Genomic DNA, 16,376 nt, shown 5'->3' with positions numbered 1-16,376 from the left:
ATGAAGAAGGTGTCAACTTCTTTCACTTGGCCTTTAGGGCTCTAAATTGCCAAACCCACATCTTGAAATATCAGGAGTATGTCCTCGTGCAAATCTTAGAAGGTTGTGGTGGAGAGGAGGGAGGAACATGCCTAGATATCTGGATACAATACTGTGAATGTAGCACTGAGGGCTGTCATTATGGAGTCTGCCTTAAGGAGACATTTCTGGCTGAGGACTTATTCCCTACCTGTGGATATAAAAATGCAACTCCTTAATTGACAGTTACACAGGAAACTGCAGTGTAGATCCCAAGCATTCAGAGTGTTTAAGAAAATAAAATAAACTGAGGGTAAGGAGGAGGCTATGGAGTCTGTCAGACACATAATTCATTCTCCCCTTCACAAATATGACCTGAATTGCCCATCTAAGCAAGATCATTCTACCAAAGTCAAGGCAAAGTTAATCACTCAAAAGATAAGAAGGCACTCGGAGGAAGAAATGGCAGCATGAAGACAGAGGCCACTCCGTTCTTTACCTAATAATCTCTACCCCACAAATTGTGCAATCCAATGCCCCCTTCCCTCAGAACCACAAAATAAGTGACTACCTTGCTTTCTACACCCAGCAATGGTACAGCAAAACAAGGGATCAGTGGGTCTAATGCAATCTCCATGGGTTAAAAACTGCACTTAATCTCAAAACCAATACAAATAAGTATCTCTTCTGTCTTAAGAGACCAAGAAGCAGACAGAGGAGAGCCCACTTTTATCATGTATGCAGGTTTGGGAACAAACTCTGCAATGCAGTCTCTGCCAGTGGATGACCTACGTACCTACTTAGGAAAATCCTGTGGCATATCTTCAGAGTAAGACCTCAGCAAATCTGCACAAGTGGATGTTGTACATAATGACATTCATAGAGAATACTAACATGTGGGGTGTCATATGGATGAACTACTTAAATTATCCAGAGAGCTAAGGAAATCCTGGTTCAGGACTAACTCCAGAAATACCTGAGCAATGGATGCCTTCTCCTTGAAATGGAGTAGTTGGTTGCTGTATGCCCCACCTGTTCTGTTGCTCTCCAGCTTTATTCAGGAAAATTAAGGAGGAGACATGCCACTAGTTATCCTGATTGCTCCCTTCTGACACAGAAGGCACTGGCTCTCCCACCTACTTCATTTGACAAAGGGGACTCCATACTTACTTCTATAGCATATGAACCTCATGATGTAGTACAGGGGTTCATTCATACACTGCAACTTGTATTCTGTGACCCTGGCAACTTCGACTTGGACAATAAAGCTCATACACTTTGACCACCTTTATATTCAGGACATGCTAGAAATCATGAGGGAAGCTAGGAAGCTAATTATAAGGAGATCTTACTAAGCAAAGTGGAAGAGGTTTTCCCTTTTGTATGAAAGAGGAACCCGCACACTGTATGGGTGAAGGTATCAATGGTCATTCAGGAGCTGTTAAAGCATTTCTCCACTGGCCTAGCTTACATTTCTGTGAAACTGCACCGTTATGTCATTCCTGCCTGTCTGCCGTTAGACCCCCTCCTGACATTCAGTTCAGCAGTTTAGCAATTTATGAATGTATCCTGCATCTTAGACAGGCAATGGTGTCAGCCTGGATCTCAACCTTATGTCGTTGCCCTGAAACAAAACAGAAGTCATCACAGTCAGTCTGAACTCCAAACCTTGGTGTGCAAGCAGTATTTTCTTATGTTTCTCAATGATATAGTCACCCTGCACACTAAGTTCCCTTCATGCCCATAGTCATAACAGGGTTAGCTTTGAATCAGACTGTCCAAGTACTGGTCCTTTATCCAAGCACTCATTATAAATGGGAAAAGATCCTGCATTCCTACATGTCCACAGACAAATTAGGTACTACGTGGTCATGTCTAAGGATTTTAGGATGTTAGACAAATAGTTTGTTTGCTTTCCTGAAAATAAAAAATGGTTGTCAATAACCAAGCATTTCCAAGTGGATAACCTATTGTATCATTATCTTCCACAAAGTCCATGATAATCCTATTTGATACAAAATCATATCACACTCCAGCTGGGCCAAATCTACTACAATCTCCTTTCTAAAAGGGGGTCCTAGGTTATACTGGAGGCAGCTACCTGGACCTTGGTACATAAATTCTCCAAATGTTACATGTTGGATATAACTTCCATGACAAGAGTAGGGTTTTCTTCAGCTACTCTGAAAGACATGCTATATTCCTCTAATCATCTGTTTCTCCCTCCCAGACTGTTTTGTGATCAGCTTTGGGAATCTTCAGCAATGTGATGACTGCAACAGTGACACAGATGAGGAACACAGTACAGCTGGCATATTGTAAATGCTCATGTGTGGACACTTGCTGTTCTGAATCCTGCCATTTATCTTCTTTTCTGGGCAGCTGGGGTGGGTACTAATTTCCCATCCCCCTCCATACTGAATCCAAGTCCAAACCACATCCTTGTCACATTACATGTCTGCTTATAGGTGAGCTATATATCTCTTCTTCTATAATGAGAAGGAGGAAGAAAGAGCAGAAGATTGCATGGGCAGATGTCATCTTAACATGGCATGCCAAGCCGAGGGGAAAGGGTGCTCAGCTCTGAGAGTCTGACCAAATTTCAGACCTCAGCTTGCAATAAAGTTCCCTAATGTGATGAATGAAGCATTGACCACACTATCAGATTCAAACATCTACAGTTAATGTAAGTTGATTACATGCCTGTCCTTCTTGTGCTATGTAGATGGAAAAAATCCAAATTGTTGAAATGCTAAAAGGGCCTTGTAATGCAAGTTGAGGGTAAGTTTACTGAGTAAGCAAAAAAAGGTGCAGTTTCACACACAGACATAGGCTCCCTCTCACACATGACCCCCCCCCCCAAACACACACAGGTACACACACACACACACACACACACACACACACACATAAAGACTTACAATAACACCACGTGTTCATCACAGAATATATAACTTATAATTGCCCAGGGCACTGCGACAACAGAGAACATGACAGTGGGGAATTATTTAGGCAGTAGTGAAGAGTTATCATGAAGTTACTGTAATAGCTTCCCAGGAGCTGTAGCAGAGCTGAGCTGTGCTTAGATTGTAACATTAACAGGTGATTTTGACAGAAATGGATCACTGTATCTACTCATACCACAACAGGGAGGAGCTCTTTGATCTCTTACACTATCTGCTGGTGACAAAGTCCAAGCAGCTGATGGTTTAGCATAATCTTGCTGGCCTGAAGTCAGTATCGTTCTGTAGTTATTTGTTTGATAAGGCATACATTTCTTCTTTTGTTCTGCATTTACATTCCTTCCTATTATTACTTCATCACACCCTTTTACCATCATAACATATGGGTCCATTTCCAACTGAACTAGCTGGTTTGTTGAGTATTTTTTTTTTCCACAGAAAGAGACTTGGGTCTCTTACACAAAGGCTTTGAAACTTTATTGTGTATAAGTATATAGAGCATGGAAAAGTTAGAATTTCCATTCCTTTTTCAAAAAGCATTTTGTCCACGTATGGCAGGAAAAAAAAAAAAAAAAAAAAAAATATATATATATATATATATATATATATATATATATATATATATTTATTTTACACATGTAAGCACACAAACACACACACACACACACACACACACGCACACACGCACACACGCACGCACGCACCCATGTACGTGCATAAACATGAGATTACATGTTTGTTGCAAAATAGTTACAATAGTTGTTAGAAATGTAATACAGCTTAAGATCAAACATAGTGTGGTATAATACATCTACATCTTATAGTCAAGCAAAAAGTATCATAAGCATGGAAAGTCAGACATTGCTGTGATTTAGCATATACTGAAGAAGAGTCACACCTGGGCAACAGAAAATGGTATGTATGCATAAAATGTACTGCATGTGAGCTCTGTCCTGGAGATGAGCATAATAGCTACCATATGTAGCATAACAGAAAAATCTTCAAATATGTATTTTAGTTTATGGGGTGAAAAAATCAGTATTGCTAATCACTAGTATGATTTTTTTTTTCAAAATTCACTGGACCAGTTACTAAAATCTGTCAGTTAAAGATTTCAAATGTTTAAATAGTCAAGCTTTGCATACATTTAGTCTAATTCAGCTTTAAAGCAATCTACAAAATAAATAAACATAACCAGTTCCTAGTATGTATTCAATCGCCAGTTAACCTGCTTCATCAGTTTCAGGGTTGCCTTTCTTGGCACTGAATGGGAATAAGGCAGATAGTACAGGATAGACATATAAAGACAAACAGATACACAAACACACATATTCGCACACACACACACACACACACACACACACACACACACACACACACACACACACAAGCACACACATGGAAAATTTGAAGTATCTGGGATGTGGGGAGAAATTTTGCTACCTGGTGAAAACCCATGTAGACACAAGGAGGACATGTAGACTCCACACAGAATGCACCCCAACTTTAAACTGAATTTCAGAATGAAGCACTGTGAGGCACTAACACAAAGAGATGCACCACTCTATCATCCTGTTCCTAACAACATAGAGTTATGATCAGGTCTCCAGTTGTAACCATGTTATAGCACATGGAAGACAGTGATTATGCTAAGATATTTGGAAAAAGTCAAATAAGTTAGGAGAGAGAGTGGACAGTTGACATGAATGGAAGATGAGTATAAACGTTAGGGACTGTGTTAGACTACCTTTCTGTCAGTGATCTCCAGCAAACAACTTATTGAATTTTTTTTCTGTAACTAGTAGTACATGGAACGGATGTATAGCTAAGAATTATAATAAGATCTCCATTCCTAACCTATTATTATGTGTTCTTAACACTGATGCCAAATATTCACCTCTCAAGATGAATTTCTTGGCATTCATGTCTTGAACTCATAATAAATTGGCTAGGATTGACGATCCGCTCATAGTCTTCTATATTATGAGCAGAACACCTAATAATTGGTTATGATTGGTGAGAGCTGATCATAGCTCTTTGCAGTGCATGAAGTTTAAAAGCTAATAAAGCACTTCAAGAGTGCTGTTGCATAGACAGTAAGCACATATAATTGCAGAAAATTTCAGGCACATTTTTTTAAATGCTGCTTAAATTTTAAAAAAGTTACTTACAGACTGATGTCTGTAAATTTCCACATGTAAATGACACAATATATTTTAGGACAATTGAGAATCAAAGAATGTCCCTTCAATAAGACCTTACCATATTAATAGTACTTGGGTTTGTGTAACAATTGTTACACACAGTTACAGTTGGGTTTCATGCTGAAGAAGTGCTTTACAGGCTTGTTTTTTTGGCCAGTTTTGTTGCATAATAATGGTGCCCCATGCACTACAAATTTATTACAGTTGAAGGTGTGAGCTGTAGACATATATTTAAATGCCCACCTAACACTCATTTATGCCATCACTCTGAACAATGTGCAGTTGAAATTGATTGCATTTTAGACTTTCACCCTTATATAAAAACGCTACATTTTTAATCTAGGGTACAGGCATACAGAATTTCCGAAACAGCAAATGTAAAGTGCATGTGAAAAAAAAAAGAACTTCCAGCACCCTATACAAGTTATTTAGGGGACCCAAGATTAATGCTTTTTTTCACTTTTCCTTAATGTTTATCTCTATACTTTATGAAAGCCTGGATATTTAATTATGGATCTGCTTTGGCTTTATAATGTACAAATCAAAACCTTCAAGTATCTTAGTGTGTATATTGAGATCCACACAGTATGAAGTAACAGTATGCATCATGATTTAACATTAATGAATTCCAAATCACATTTCATTATGAAAAATGGAACTAGAGTTACAAGAACTGGACTTGCGGCATTACTTTTCTGTTAGTTCAGTCGAATAGTACTGTTTCTGAGATACTACTCCAAATCAGGGCTTATGTAAACTGTCATCTTTTATCAACATGTCATTCCTACCTTGGCTATGTTTTGTGTAACATTTCTAGTCCTATTTTAATTAATTTAGTAATTTTTAATGAGGTAAGAAACCTATGATGTCATTAGAAAAACAGGTAATAGAACCACTGGGTAAGGACAATATGTCACTGCAGTTTGTGATGACTAAGGTAGGTGAAGGTGAAAATGTCTAATGGAGGAGCAGAAGTCAGTCAGAGAGTACATTGGGGAAGAGAAGCTGGTAAGTAGCAAACAATCAGCCTGGCAATGGGAGAAAAAAAGTTGTCTTTGAGGAGGCTAAGAAGAATATATCTAGAAGTCAGGTGAATGGGAAACAGAAATTACACTCCGTATGTAATGTAAAAAACACAGCTTTACTGAAACAAAAAGTTTGTCAGGGACCTGGGCACTTACATCATTTCCTTCTCCTTTGATCATCATGTGGCAAATGTAGTCAGGAAATACTTCTATTTAAGAAAACTTATAGCCAGAGTTATTTTGCACAGATCCAAAGAGGTTATTATTTCCTTTTATTCAGCACTATCAGACCCATTATAGAGTACAACACACCATTATGTATGTGTTTCACTCTACATATCAACAAAGTTAAAAGCCCCAGGGGTTCCAAACAAAAAAGTGTTTGGTCTTAAGAACCTTAGTTACCAGGAGAGACTGAAAGCCCTGTCCCTGTATTTTGTGTCTTATAGACTTCTGAAGTTGGATTTGTGCCTCACTTACTTACAGGTAGTGCAGTGTATACCATTGTCACCTCACAGCAAGAGGTTCACCAGTTCAGTTCTTGGCCGGTCTGCATTCTGTGCGGAGTGTACATATCCTACCTGAGTTCATGTGGGTTTCCTTCTGGTGTTCTGGTATTCTCCCACATTCCAAAGACATGCAATAGGTGAACTGGACACTCTAAATTGGCCATAGGTGTGAGTGTGCATGCGGGTGTGTGGTGCGAATGAACTACCATGGCAGGGCTAGCCACCTGGTGGGTGTAAACCTTGGCTCTAGATGATTATCACTGTTGAAGTGACACCCCAACTCCATGGGCAAAAATGGAAAAAAGGGGTTGTGGATGGATGGATGAAAAGATCTGGTGGACCTTGACCCCACCTCACCCCACCCCATATCAGTAAGTCAAACAGATCAGCTAATATTAGAAATAGAGATAGAAACTTTCACCAGCAGTTAAACAGAACACAACAGAGATAGAGTCATCACCCAGCACTTCAAACCTCTGAAATAGGCTTCCTCTGTAGGTTAAGCAACGTGATTCAATATCTTCCTTCAAAGTAAACCTAGATGACTGAATGACTGCTCTCAAGTTTACCCCAAACTTAACTGGTATGTCCCTCCTTGAGAAAGGAGGTAAATCCTGAGGATAGATATTGGCAAGACTTAGATGGTCATCAAACTAAAGAGGCTTGGAACTCCTATGACCTATGAAACCTGTGTATATAAGGTTCATTATCATACCTCTCAACCTCTCTGCACAAGAATCTGGACAAAGCCTAAAATAATGGTTTAGGCAAAGGCCCAAAAATAGGGGCATATATTGCTCTTATAAATGTAGAAACTTGCTAGAATAACATGATTTCTGTTGACATCCATTTTCTAAAGGATATGTTGTATGAAACTCAACTATATGTCATTTTTTAGTGACTTCAATCCTCAGTGTCTTGAGGAACATACCAAAAATATGAAAAAAGCTACATATACTTTGTACAGAACCTGGGGTGTCAATCAAAATCTGAGGTGGGGTGCATCCAGCAGTGTCATTAAAGAGATGGATGGTGCCAGACCTTTTAGCTTTGTCTATTACTGTGAATGTAATAAATAAGATTCTACAGGACAGGTTGAACGGGTTCATGGCTCCAATGACCTACCAGGCAAGATGATTTCATAAAACAAAAGTTGTGGTTGTCAAATCTGTATCAAGATCCATACGGAAAGCAGATAAAGAAATCACAGAGATACGTTATATCTAGAAATCAACAAGATGTCTGGTATTGTACCCTGACAGTAAAAGATCCAAACTTCCAAATACAGAACAGTGTCTTTTATGTAAGGACTAGAATATACTCTTCATCTTGCCCTCATCCAAGCTAAACAGAAGCCAGTTTACAGGCAGAAAGATGTACGTGTTACACCTGCAGAAAATTCTTCTGGTCCAGGTGAAGTGTTGCAGCTCCCCTAGCTGTATTAAAAAATCCATGGTCAGACATCATTCTGGATGACCTAGGAGCTCTCATCTGTAATAAAGGAAGCAAGTAACTTCTGAAGTTCTCATGGACAACCAGGTAACAGTGAAGTCTGCCTTCACTGAAAACAGTGTAAAGTTAGTAAAACCTGTAAAATCTTAGCTTACAGAGGGATTTGCAAATAGAACTAAAATAAATATCTTTACTCAGATTACTTACAGAAAAAGCAGCAGACATAATACTATCTCCATCATGATCCCTGGCCAATCCATTTATGACCTTAAAGTGCTCACCAAGTTATTAAGTGAAATGTATAGACCTGAAAAAACATTGTTATAAACTGCCAGCAATTACTGAAGTTTCCATTTCCCCCAGTAGAATTAGCTCACACATTAGTTTCTTTTACTTGGTGTGTGAGCAAGTACAAAGTTAAAAAAAAACTGACCCCTAATAAAACCTAGGGTCTGATGGATGGTATAGTACATTTATTAAAACCTGTATTATCCACCCATTATCTGTTGTGTATCTGCTGAACCTTTCGCTTTATCTGATCCTTCAACTTTGACCAATGAGTTTCTCAGGCATTCCTCCTTGGGCACTAATCTTCTTATGTGTTATTAACATCACTGTTGACCACCCAAGTTTTAATGTGGTCCTTTTTGTAGATGATTTAGAGATTCCCAGAAGCCATTGCTCTGTTAAAATGTAAGATAACCCAAGAGCAGACCTGAATATCCGCAGTAATGGGTGATTTGGCTGAGCTTCTCAATGTTCTCCTTTGGCCAAAGGTATAGCAAAAACCTATGAACCTATATCAGCCATTGCTTATCACCAGGCCCCTTTAAATAAATTTATCAAGACCAAAATTAGGTTTTAGGTGCTACTGCCGGTTTGGAAGATATCACCAACATCCAGCAGCTGCAACAACCGGCAACCTTTAAATTTAAACTATGAAAACAATTCAAGTATCAGAGTCCCTGTTTAGACAGCACCCGGAATTTCTCATAGAAGCATACACACTGTATACAGGAATGTCCTTATATCTCATATCTGCATTTTCCAAAACACAAAAATACATTCACATGACAGGATACAGTCACTGTGAAACTTCATATTTTTGAGGTGTTGGCTGCACAATTCCATTTAGGTTTTACACAAGTATTCCTAGTGACAGTTGTTCACCTCTTGCATGACATAAATCTTGTTAAACGGATGAAGAGTGGTATATTCCTCATAGTGCAGGTATCCTATTTATACCCATGCATCTGCATATAATACTAATGTCTTACAAAGTTGAGCTATTTGTTATATGTTTAAGTGACATGGTCATTAAAGACTTATTTCAGCTACTACTCTGTCCTCAACTGTGAAGGTAAATACAATATGTCGACTCTTTTTTTAGAGTAGCCTGTAAACCAGTATGTTTTTTTCTTTGTTTGTTTGTTGGGGATGGGGCAAGAGTACCTGAAGAAGTTGTTTTCAGACAGAGGGAAAACATGAACATTCTACAGACAGTGGCTGGACAACAAGAACGAATCACAGATCCCAGTCTATGAGGTAGAGATCTTGTTCACTGAACACATGTGCTGCTACACTTATCAAGTAATATCTGTCTTTTCATACCTCTCTCTCTATATATATATATATGTATATATATATATATATATATATATATATATATATATGTATATATATATATATACATATATATATATATATATATATATATATACGTATATATATATATATATATATATATATATATCTATCTGTCTCTCTCTCGATCTGTCTCTGTGTGGTATATTATGACAATTTCATATAAAACACCATGTTACCAGTTAAACTCTATTCTACCTAATTTACATGTTCAACCATATCTAGGCCACTCACCCCCCAAATTTGTCATACCCTTACTCGCTTCATCAGCTTTCTGGACAATTTTAGAACTCTATTCTGTTTATTTACTTCCACCTTGGACATCTCAGTTCCATATTTGAGACAAGGTAACATCTGTTCTTATCCTCAGGTTATGGAACACTTAAGCATACCATATTTAGTTTGCAACAGGTATTAACTATACCATTTGCTGGTGCTTAATTAGGTAGTAAGGAAGCCTTACTACAGAAAAACACAATGTTAGATGTTTTATTAAGGGAATAATTTGTGATAATGTATAAAAATGGGAGACTGGATCTACATCAAACAGAATAAATAACTAAATAAATAAGCCCAATCACATAGCACACTTTGAGATGAATGGGTCTATATTAGAACATCGACTTTTTAAAACGTCGAATGTTCTAATATCGACCCCTATTCAGCGAACACTGACAATATCGAACATGCAGAACAGCAAATTTTTTTTCCCAGGGAAAAAATTTGCTGTTCCGACACACATACACACAATACAAGCACACCAAACAAACAGCAATCCACACACATACACCTAAAATCCTACATCTAACCCTACACTAAACTGTACATACACCACTAGCTATCCACTTACCTTAACCCAAACCCTAACCCTAAGGCCTATCACTATCGCACACTCACCTCATCCACGCCCTAACCCTCACGTCCACACAATCGCACACTTACCTGACCCGCGCCCTAACCCTAACTCACCTACCCCGTGCCCTAACCCTCACATCCACACAATCGCACACTTACCTGATCCCGACCCGTAACTTTTCACCACAGTGCTGAAAATAGCGAAGCCACAGGAACGGGCAACTGAATTCCTTCCCTAGGAAGAAATTCAGTGTTCTGCAGCTTTGCTATTTTCATCGTTCGCTGATTAGGGGTCGATATTAGGACATTCGAAGTTGTGAAACTTCGATGTTCTAATATAGACCCAAGATGAACATAGCAAAGCCATAACAAGATAGTTAATTATATATTAAACTCTGGGGGGGGTACATATTGTTACACTGTACAGAATGCTGCTAATTCTGTGTTTTGAATCATGCGCACAGTGGTAGAGGGTCTGTGTGGACAGTGACATGAGGCAGCTTCAAGTTTTTAATGGTGGAATTTGATTACTCAAAAAACACTTGTGCAGTCACTGCCAACTGAAATACATCAGTGTTTTTCATCACAATGACACAGGCTGTAATCAAACTTTTTGCATTAAGGTAAGCCCTCCTGCAAGCCCCTCATCCCTAAACTTATATACATCAACTGCTTGATACTGGGGAAAGAGAAGTTCCTCGAAACAAGACAAAAAGTCTCAAGCATTCAGTATTGTCACTGTAGCATCAGAAAGCAAGCGATTTTCTAATCACTTCTTTGTGAGGAAACATACCATCCTTTGCAAGCCATGATTTGAACATCAGCAGTCCTTCACATTTTTCTTGTCCTGCATTTTTTTACTCCATTGGCTAATCCCACAATATAAGAGATGTTTTATCTTGATTAATGGACAATGTATTAGATTAGTCCATATGATTTCTCCTAAGGAAGTTTTTATTCAATAAATTAATAAACTCAAGGTTATAGGGATAGCCAACGAAATTTATTGAAGAAGTATCCCAGGAAATTCTTGGAAAATGGTGAACACAATACAGACCCCTTTCAGGGAATGGCGACGTTAACACCGATCTTCAAAATGATCCCATATCGAAAGGTGCTTATGAAAGGGCATTAGTTATTCAACACAACACAGGTTTGGAAATTGTTAAAAAGATAGTTGGAAGGAACTGGAGCATTTTAAGAATTATCCCAATCATCCCTCTATTTTGGATGACAGACCACATTTTCTTTATAAAACATCTAAAAACATGAAAAGAATTTTGGAAAATGACACACAGATTCATCAACAAACTATACAAATTTAAAGGGAACAGGAAATGTGGGCATTGTAAATATTGCCCATACATATATGAGGGGGATCATATAAGGGTAGGTCAAGAACAGGGTATCACACCTAAACTACAAGATGGAAACTGTTTATGTAAAGTTGTTATGTAAGTAATAAAATGTTCTAAGTGTCCTGGTTTCTATTGTGGGAAAAACAAAATAATTTTAGGAAAAGAATATACGAACACTTCTGTGACATTTCTAAGGAATGTGTCCACAACACTCTTTTTAAACATAGTGTGACATATGCAGAGATTGACAAATTTAGGTTTGGCATATGTACATGTCCTAGAGGTGGTGACTGGGAGACAAGGCTTGAATATAAATACTTTTTTGGCAACTTAAGTTAAGTACCACAGTCCCACCAGGGATTAAAGAGAATGTTTCAGTCTTTCCTGTGCTTAAACTGTCAGAAGCAAAGTTGCAATAGGAGATTATATTTAAAATAGAAAATAGTTTTACAAACAAATTGTTTTACAAAAAAATCTCTGTACACTATTTTTTAACATCTTATCAACAGATGAATTTTTCATAGAGATATGTTTTTCAAGGTGTATTTGGTTAAGGATGTTACACAGTTTATAAGGTTTGCTTTGGACATATAATTAAATGTAATGTTTATTTAAATTAGTTTTTCGATGTGATTGGCTAATTTGAGGATTTAAACAAGAGTGGTACTTGTGTCATTCAGTTCTGATTAAGTTTTGTATTTGGCAAAACAAAAGGACTCAACTATTATATTAATTAAATTATAGATTTTATTTTCTGGTGGTTTCCTTCTGTTTTGCTTGTATTACACAAGTTTCCTTTGGTTCTTTGTGTCTTATTGTGTGGTTGCATGGTTTTACAGGTTAGGTGCTTTATCTTTGTCCAATGGAGGAAATAGACCACTCAGTTAAGCTTGAGTTGGTGTATAAAAGTATCCCCGCAGGAGATAGTAATCCAGAAGTTTTAATCAGTTTAGTATAAGGTAAATGTTTTCTCCAAGTATATGTTAATTACTTTAAATATTGGTTTATTTAGAGTGTTTTGTTAACATTCTGACGTTTATCACAGTATCTGGTGAGTTATTTGCCATGATACATTTGTGTTCTTATCATTCCTTATTTATCTGGGTTGATTTTTATTAAAAAGATTAATAAACTTGTTTTTAGTAAACCATGGGCCAGCAAATTCAGTCTATCTCTGTCTGACATCACCCGTAATGTTTGGATACATCCATAGACTTTAATGGGTAGGCAACTACCTGCACATGCACAGTGGTGTATCCATTAAATTCTATGGATGTATCCATAGGCTATTCCGTGAGCTGACATCATAGGGATATGCTTTGTGACATCAGCAGAGAAAATTTGTCATTTTGAAGGAAATTACAAACTACAGTAGCACAGGTAAGATGAGCCACTGGAAGGAAATTCCATAACAGTACTACAGGTAATATCCTGATGTGCAAAAGGTAGGAAAAGAAAAAAGGCAACACATTAAGATGTTGACTGGGATATTGGCAGTTTTTGCGCAGTTTTCAGTAACTTTTACTTATAACAGAAAAAGCATTGCACACAGTAGCTCAGGACCGTTGCTTTAAATGCATATTGTCAGCTTCTCTTTCTTACTTTGCTCTCTGTAAGTATTGAACTTGCTTTCAGGAACACTGCCTATACTCTCCCATCTCAAGGGCACCTCTTCCTTTATTTACTGTTGTATCAGTAACCCTAGCACTGCAGAATATGTATTTAACATTGCCTGTGGCACTTTGCTGACAACCAAAGGAGTGAACATGCATCCTTAGGGTGTTGCAATGTACTGACTGCAATGTAGTACTCTCCAGGATAACTTTAAAACAACTTTCAGCCTTGAGAGAGTACCAGAAACTACTCCAGGTTAAATATGCAAGGCCATGGCAGTCTATCTTACCAAATACAGGGCCACTAGCATTTTATTCAAAACCTCACATCTCCAAAGAATGAGGGACTTTAGATCACAGTGGTCTCAGTAAGAATTTTAGAAATAAGGTTTCCAATATTCTGTTATTATTTTGGCATACAGAGTGAATCTTCAATGGAAAGAGCTGCACTATAGAGCAAGGTTACTTAGTGGCTGCTGCACTTCAGACTGTAATAGTGCAGAGCAGGATGTGTGGCAGCAAGCCTGAGATCAGAAGGAAGCTTATCCTTTTGGGAATTTATTTATTATGGCAAACAAGATGTAGATGTTTAGATAGGTTCATAGGTTCATACTAAGCTATCTGCCCAAGGGCATTTATAAGCCTAGCCCATAGTTATGTGGCTTTCGCCACCCCTTTAGTTTGAATAAAAAAAAAACTATATATTTTCTTTTTGTGTGTCTGTCAAGCAGTGACACTGAAGTGACTTTGGGGTATCTGTGATCTCCCATTCCATTGGTCAAGATCTTCTTGAACAAGGCCAGCGAGCCTCACATGTGCCGGGATTTTGTTCCACATTTTGTTGCACAGCAGGGAGTGATGAATCTGTGATGAATCTGCCACGCAGCCACGTACTATAACCCAAGGCTCAGTGTCCAAGTTCCCTCTTGAGGATCTAAATTTTTGATTTGAGGTGAAGCATATTCATCAAATCTGGCATCAATATTGGCTTATATATCAGGCATGTCAGTCACCTCTGACTGGAGGAAGCGGTATGGGAAAGAAGTTCTCTGGAGTTCTTTCCAGCATAATAGCATGAGATGACTTTTTTTTTCCTTTTTTTTTTTTTTGAACTGTGGCTTTCTTTTGCAGCAGGTGTCTGGTCAGATATTCCGAGCGGGCGGCATTGTCAATCAATCGTCTAATGAATGAGTGATGAGTACAGGATGACGACCTTGATAGATAGATAGATGAGTGAATATCCAGGTGGGCGATATGAAGGTTTTAGAAGGTTTTCCTAAAGCAACATGCAACATGAACCTAAAGCTAAAAGCTACTGTCAACTTGGGTCCCCCTTTTCCTGATTTTTCTTTCTGTGCTCAGTGGATTATGGTAAATGTGGGCTTTAACCTTTGTTTTTCCCAAATATGTATGCATTTTTTTTTTTTTGGCTTTGGCTCTGGCATCATGCTGTGCGTTTCATGCAGTCTGTCTGAGCTGGCTGATGTGATTGATTTCTTGTGAGCCTTCGAACAGTGTATGTTAGCAGTCCAAACATTGTCTCATCAATTATCTCCTCCTGTATGTTTGTGTGTACTTCAGAAAAAGTAGAAGAAGTAGATGCCGCTGAGCCCTGTGACATCTTGCTTGGTGGGACACTTTGTGACAGACAGGCTTTGAGTCTGACATGGCTCCAGCAACTGTGACCCTGTGGGTTTTGTCACCCAACCCATCTTGTGATGTATTTGTGATGTATGGAGTTTTTCATTTACTGATGAGTGAGGTAGGTATACCCTGAGGAGCCTTTTGTATCGTGGGGCTGCCGTCGGTAGGGTAGGCTCAATGGACTGCCTTTCCTCATCAATCTAAAAAAAAGTCAACCAGAAATAGGATCTGCCTTTAAGAGGCAAACTCTGCCTTTGACAAAGCCAAACTGCAAAGTAAATAAGTTCCTTATGTTCCTTTTTATGAGCCCCATTATGATTTTTGATATAAGGCTTGTCAAGCTGTGCAATTTGTAGAGCAATAGGCGGTGTGGTCAGGGTGCCTCCTGGCTGCACAGGGGATGAGTGGGCAGGGGTCCACTTTCTTGGACGCTCAGCCTTGGTGAGGCTGAGCTAAGAGGTGTAAAACCATCTTGTGGGATCCTGTGAATCCTGTTTCGTTGGAGAGGAGTCACACACATGGATGCACACTGTTTGGTCCCATTTATGCTGTGTTGAGTTTTGTGCTGGGGCAGTTCTCAGTTTGGGGGGCGGAAAGATGTTTGGGGGGATATTTGGGGGAGGGAGGGATCTCCTCTTTGGGGGAGGGAGGAGGACCTAGGCAGTGATTTGTTTACAATGCCGTCAGCAGTAGTGTTTTTCAGGTCATTTAATTTGGAGTCATTTTTTCATAATTGTCTTTCATAATAGTTCTGAGTCCTTTTTCTCCTCTAAAATAATATGATTTTTTTTAGAGTGTCATTTTTTTTTTATGATATTATGAGAGTTCATTTTTTTACTTATAATGTTGATTTTAGCTATATTTTTTAGTAGCTTTTTCCTTTATCCTGTTTTTTCTTCTCTTTTTATTTCCTTTCTTCTTGGGTTGCTTTCTCCTGGTTTTGTGGTAGAGTTGTTTTTGCCTTGGGTCCTGAGAACTGACGTTTGTCCTGGGATTGCCTGATCCATGCAGTGTAAATGTTGAAGGCATTTTTAATTGTTAGATTCAGCGTGTTGGGGGCAGTTTACACTGGCACAGGGGTTTTAAGAGTG

The 16,376-nt window shown here is 38.4% G+C and overlaps 1 protein-coding gene across 1 annotated transcript in view; it reads left to right on the top strand.

Annotated features, from left to right (window-relative positions):
* The window catches only part of TNK1 (tyrosine kinase non receptor 1), a 368,229-nt gene that overhangs the window by 216,432 nt on the left and 135,421 nt on the right, over positions 1-16,376 (top strand). The gene's annotated exons all lie outside the window — the stretch shown is intronic.

The sequence above is a fragment of the Protopterus annectens genome, chromosome 7.part0, assembly GCF_019279795.1.
Source record: "Protopterus annectens isolate FY-2018-M chromosome 7.part0, PAN1.0, whole genome shotgun sequence".
Lineage (NCBI taxonomy): Eukaryota > Metazoa > Chordata > Ceratodontiformes > Protopteridae > Protopterus > Protopterus annectens.
Note: the sequence above shows the minus strand (reverse complement) of the source record. Positions and strands in the feature narration are given on the sequence as shown.